The 6,060-nt window shown below is 42.7% G+C and overlaps 1 protein-coding gene across 3 annotated transcripts in view; it reads left to right on the top strand.

The window, feature by feature from the left end:
- Positions 1-963: 963 nt before the first annotated feature.
- Positions 964-6,060, top strand: part of grm7 (glutamate metabotropic receptor 7) — a 222,171-nt gene continuing 217,074 nt past the window's right edge. For all 3 annotated transcript variants that reach the window (XM_068722229.1, XM_068722225.1, XM_068722230.1), the window contains exon 1: positions 964-1,051. The gene's annotated coding sequence lies outside the window, so the exon portion shown is untranslated. The remainder of the gene's footprint in view (positions 1,052-6,060) is intronic.

A 6,060-nucleotide genomic window follows, 5' to 3' on the forward strand; every position in this document is an offset into this window, starting at 1 on the left:
AAGCGTTTGATCAGTCGGCCCTTTCGTCTGCGCCGGTTCTTTGAGGTTGTCTCGGGGCTCCGGCAGTGTCGGATACAAGTTTGTATCGGGAGTAAATGCAACGCTGAAACTCAAGAGAGAAGAATATGTCTGCAGGATGTGTGTGAGAAAAGTAACATAATTAATTGATAGATATACACCCCTTGGCTTGTTGAAGTTTGACGGACAAGGCTGTTGGTTTGTCAGGAGAACATTCTGGAAAAGAACTTTATTGATAGGTTGGTTCATTCATTGGTATGAATAGCAAAACATTTCCCGACATTTCCGCGTGACATCATTTTAGGCTTTTCAAGTGTCATTTATACGTCACATCATTACCGTGAAACAGTCGCAGTTAAGTTTAGGAAAAACATCGTGGTTGGTTTTAACCTTTTAAACCCTAGGCCTATTTTTAGGCCTCCGCTCGAAAAAAGAAATTGAAAATTCTAATTTTCGCCTGGAAAAAAAAAGCAATTTCAGGGTATTTTCTTTTAGAAATCATGTAGATCCAAGCTTTCAAGCTCTCCCAGATCATAGATCTATATGTTGAGGGTCTCTATACACATTTTTACTTCGATAAAGTGAAGCATTCATAAGCTAGAGAGGATCCAGTACAGAGATTTCAGGCGAGGATTCCAATTTTTACACATTTACACATGTTGCACATTTATTTGAAGGCCAGGATCCTTTCTAAGCCCTTTCTAGTCTCTGTGTTCATTTCAGATCCAGCTCTGTGTCTCTGTTCAGGGCTGCAGCTCAGCCCCCCTTTCTCCGATTTTTGCCATTGAGCCCTCCTTCGAACCGTAGAAGCCAATAGAATGGGAATTGAAAGTTAGATGATTGACAGCACTATTAGCCAATGGGAATGAAAAACGTCCCATCTGATGTCAGATCTGAAATCCAATTTGCTGAGACTTACATTCCTCCCAACAAGCCGAGGAATGTCGGAGACTTTCTCTCAGAGCGGATGCAGCTGGAACACAGACGTGGAAGTACAGAAATATTTCATTTTTTTGCTGAGATTTGACCAAAAGTGAGTACAATATTCCATAATATTGCTCTTCCGGAGCTGGCACGTAGCTAATGATCAGTAGCAGCTGTTTTCTCTGGTCAGTTCTTGAGTTATAGAGTTATGATTTATGATATTTTGTTATTTGGAAACTTGCCGTATGGGAGTTGTGTTTGCTCACAATTTTGCAAAATTGTTTGACTTTTGCGTCCAAATAGATAAAATGGTTCTTTAGTAGGTGATGGTTTTTCGTGGAACCACACTGCCTTTTAGAGAACCATTTAAGAACCATTGTTTTTCTGTGTGTTAACAGAAAATATAGTTCCTACTTTCAAAGAAGCTCCACTACCGGTCCAAAAGTGGACAAAGATGTCTGTAACTTTAAACGGGTTAATTCAAATGCAGCAGGACCTGTGAACCAATAATAACTTCTTTTGGTCTTAATTCTGAAGCAAAACAAAACTCAATACCTCATTATCTTAGTAGACAACACCTTACAGCGGCTATAAAGCACGTTCTCTTTGGACACGTCCCTGAGGCGCAAAGTGAACGCTGCACTAAAGCGAGCGTGCAGTGAGGAGGAGCTCCTACATCAGCTACATCTGTATGTACATCTAATCTACAGCGCTAACCAACCGCGACCGCGCTCATGATGGCGGCACTTTATTAACTGCTACTCACCCTGCACACTGTGTTCACTCTGTGAAGCCAAGAGTATATAGAGAAACACATAGTATTAGTACTCCCAACATACAGTACTTAACCTCATGACTCGTATTCAGTGTAAATAAAAGCTTCCCTCCATTCTTTATCCTCCTGCCAAATGAAATTTAAACCACTAATTTACAAAAGTAAAGAAATTTGAAGGAAATTTACACCTGTGTACTTTTACTGCTGATACTTTAACTACATGAAGCTGATACTACTTGTGTACTTTTACTGACGTACCATTGAATACATGTCTTTTACTTCTCTTGACATTGTTGTATTTGTACTTTTACTGAAGTACTATCTTGAATACATGTCTTTTACTCCTTTTGACAGCGTTGTATTTGTACTTTCACTGAAGTACAGTCTGTGAGTTTCTCTTTAACCATGAGGCTAAAAGCACAAATAGACTTTTTTTGACGATGTGATTATAGATCCACCTCTCCACCTCTTCGGGTTCCCCTGGTGGAGAACCATCAGCGGCTTTGAGCTGTTTATGAACAGAAACAAGCCATAAACACGGAGATCATAGATAGGACAGACGGTACGGCGTGGTTGACAACTTCGGGGAGCATTTACTCCGGGAAGATAAGATAAGAGGTCGCCGGTGGCTCCGCTCCAACGCGGCGCCACAGTCGCTCCCTCTGCCATCCGATTACAGCCGAAGGTCTGCCAACAGAGCCGCTGCGTCTACCTCCAGACGTGTGCTGGTGATTAATTATGGTTATTTTTCATTTTACACTTGTTAAATGTCAGCCGGCTGATCAAGTTACAGCCATAATCACATTTTGAGGGCTCTTTATTCAGACTTAAGTTCTGCATTAAATTAGTGTACTCAGTGAGAAGCCACCGACTCCCAGAGCTTCCCCGACCTTCCATTGATACAACATTTGCCAGTAAGCCGTGATTAAATGCGGGAGTATGAGCGAGCTCCATCGGGCCTCACAGTATACAGCAAGGGACGAGTACAATCATCTTTATTTTGTGCGGGCGGCTGAATCGTGAAGAACGACTTCAAACGGGGGAGTCAGAGACTGAAGACACAAAGAACGTACCGGGAGATGTTACGGAGTCATTCGTTATGTTTAGACTCGGCTGTCTTAAGAGATTAAAGGTGGTACGCTAACAGGAACAAAGAGTAGCTCCACAGAATGAACATACAAATGAACAAATGTCTTCAGCAGTGGTATTTCCTATTATTAAGTATTTAGAGCCCTTTAATAAAAAAAGAAAGAGAGCAAGAAGACCAGATTAGATGCTAGCAGCTCTGTGAGGCTATACTTCGACACAGCTGTCCCTTGAGCTACATGCTATGCTAACACGCTAAATGTTTAGCAGGTTCACCATGTTCTACACGTGGGTGTGTTGTCTGCACGTGGATCGTCTTACAGTTGAAATCCCTCTGGTTTTGATGCTGGAACGTCAGTTACCACAGAGTTCAGTTACATAGACGGGGCCTCGTTGGGGATTTCTAGGTGTGTTTGGCGATATTAAATCCAAAGGCTGCAAGTGTTGAAAGGACGCTGAAACAGATTAAATATGATCCATCCCCAATGCTGTGGCGAAGAAGTCTGTGCTCCAGAGTTGTGAATCATTTGGAGGGAAGGGTCGTGTAACGAAAGCATCAAAAAAAGTCATTGTCGCACGATGAATGAGGGTTGAACTTTCTTTTACTCGCCCTTCAAAACTTGGACAGAGGGGCCGGATGCATGTACCCAATAGCGAGACGCTGCTAAATCTACTCCACCCTCCGCTAACTTCGCCCTGTAAACCCTGAATGAATGACTGGCGCCCGCGCATCGCTTCACATCATCGTGATCATATTTCAGGCGGCAGAATTATTGTGCAAAGCTTCAAGCGACTCCTCCTCCAATCTGGACGGGCGAAAAGGGAACAAGCTCGCGTGCCAGGTATCCCTCGAGGACGCTCTTGACGCTCCGTGTGAAATATGATGGACTCTCCGGTATCGAAAAGCACGTGACCTGTCATTTCTCTGTAATTGCCGGGGAGGGGGGCGGCTTACCGGCTTCGTGAGCAACTGGCAGCAGTGACTGTTCAAGTGAGGGGGTTCATTATATTCCCTCTGATAGCTCATTTCGGGGCGTCTGAGTGAAATCCAATGCCACAATTCAATAACCAAGTAATGTGTTAAGAAATTTGCACTTAACGGCGTTTTCCTATCAGAAACGTTCCGTCTTTGAGGGAAACCATCGTGTATCGTTTTATCAAATGGTTTTTGGCTCGGCGGAGTGTCCTTGAGCGCTTGACTCGCTCGTTCTCTGTAAGTCACTCCGGGTGAGACGATCAGCCAAAATGCCTTAAAAAAAAAGCATGTGAATGAAAGAATGGCCTGTCTTTGTTGTCGTAACTGTTACGGAGGCTCATCATTCGTTTCCTCTAAGGTCGTTGTTAAATCTCTGCAGCTGCACTGTCTGCATGAAAGCATCCTGTGACAAATGGCAGGATCTTGCCGTCGCCATCTTGGCTATTTTTGCAACCGATGAACAGGAAGTGACAATGTGTGGACTGAGGAGGAGTGACGTAGAGACGCCGTATACGTCTTTAGTAGAGACATGTCAATCACCGCGTAGCCCCGCCCCCTAAATCATCCCCTGCTTTATGGTCTGTCTGACTCTAAATGGAGCATAATGTACTAAATGAACATCATGCTGTATTGAAGAAGACTGTAAACTAGAGATTGAGACCATAAACTCATGTTTACAATGTTTACTGAGGGAATAAATCAAGAGAGAAGTAGAGTCATTTTAGACTAGACTTCTATACAACCAGAGGAGTCGCCCCCTGATGGTCACTAGACGGAATGCACCAATGCATTGGCTTCACTTTAATAAAAAGTATTAAATAGCGAGGGCGTATAGGTTTCGTTTGAACAGTAAGTGTACATTTTGACCGTCAAACACTTGGCGATTCTTTTTTTTCTGCACCAATTTAAGGTAGGAAAGTCTGAATTTATGTATCGGAAAACACAGAATTCAGGCGCCGGCCATACAAAAGCATTCTGCTGTTGATTGACTTTTCTCATTCAACGTTATCTCTATTGAGTCAGTGTTGTTTCAGTACGAGGACCTGTTGTTTTTTCTTTGACACACAACCCGTTCAGAAAAGGGTTCCCCGTAGAGCTTCCAGAGTCAGAACTCGCCGTACCAGCGATCTTTCTGACGTCCTCGTCTCTCCCGAGGTGAATCCTGAGGCAGGAAGTGTTACATTGGCAAAGACAACGGATCAGAAAAGTGTCAACAGGAATTAGAGGTGTGTTTTCTCGTGTGGTATCGCAGGACTCTGGGGGGTTAGGAAATGCTCAAGCTGCTACAATTGACCAACAGGAGTGATGTGCTGTTGATGGGGAGTAACTCGATGTACCTGAGCTCCAACCGGCAGCCGCCGAACCCAAACCGGTCTCAGCTGCAGCTGGAGGTTCAGTTCCGTTATCTTCAGCTTCAGCTCATTGCTCAACGCAGCTGAATTTGAAGCTCTGCTGTTTGTTGCCCCAAGTGCACCTTGGGAGTCGTAGTCCACTTCTCTCCGTGGGCTTCTTGTACCTTTTGACCCTTTTTTTTTTTCCATCAAAGAACCAGTTTTCTAACACAGTTGAGGATCTTTTGTATTGTTATTGGGAACATTTCGACAGCGGCAGTGAACAGAAGGAAATACATTGTGTCCCTGATAGTTGGGTTGATTTGATTAATTTATGTTCATAAATACGTCGCCATAATTAATAAGGATAACATGTTGCAAAAGAACAACGGAGGTTCTTGTTCCTTGGTTGGATTCTAATGTAGAAAAATAAGCTGTTTGTACAAAAAGACATATTATTATTTAACAATCTAAACCAGATTTGAACTCACAACTTTTCTGCTATCAAACTTGCGTAACCATCTGAGTTATGAGGGCTCTCTGACCTAGACTTTCTTCTTTTGACCTTTTTTTAGAACGTAAGAGTTGTAGAATATTTTACAATATTATAGAGAAATATCGTGATTAACATTAACCCTTAAAAGGCTAGCGTAGCGTCAATGTTTCCAAATAATATGATCCAATAAATGGCCATAACTCACTGAAGGAAAATGTGTATTTGCACCCACCTTCACATGGAGCTCCAACACGCCTAAATACAACTTTTTCACATAAAAAACAAGGAAAAAGTCTCTAGAAACTATGTAGTTATTTAACAAATCACAAGTTGTTTTTACCTGACATTTTATGATGTCAAATATGATACGCTCAAAACAAAGGCAATGCATGATGGTGACTTTACACTGCACCGTAAAGACAGGACGGCTTCCCCCGAGTCATTTGACGTACAA

The sequence above is a fragment of the Cebidichthys violaceus genome, unplaced genomic scaffold, assembly GCF_023349555.1.
Source record: "Cebidichthys violaceus isolate CVI_PGR_0920_01 unplaced genomic scaffold, fCebVio1.0.p SCAF_29, whole genome shotgun sequence".
NCBI classification, from domain to species: domain Eukaryota; kingdom Metazoa; phylum Chordata; class Actinopteri; order Perciformes; family Stichaeidae; genus Cebidichthys; species Cebidichthys violaceus.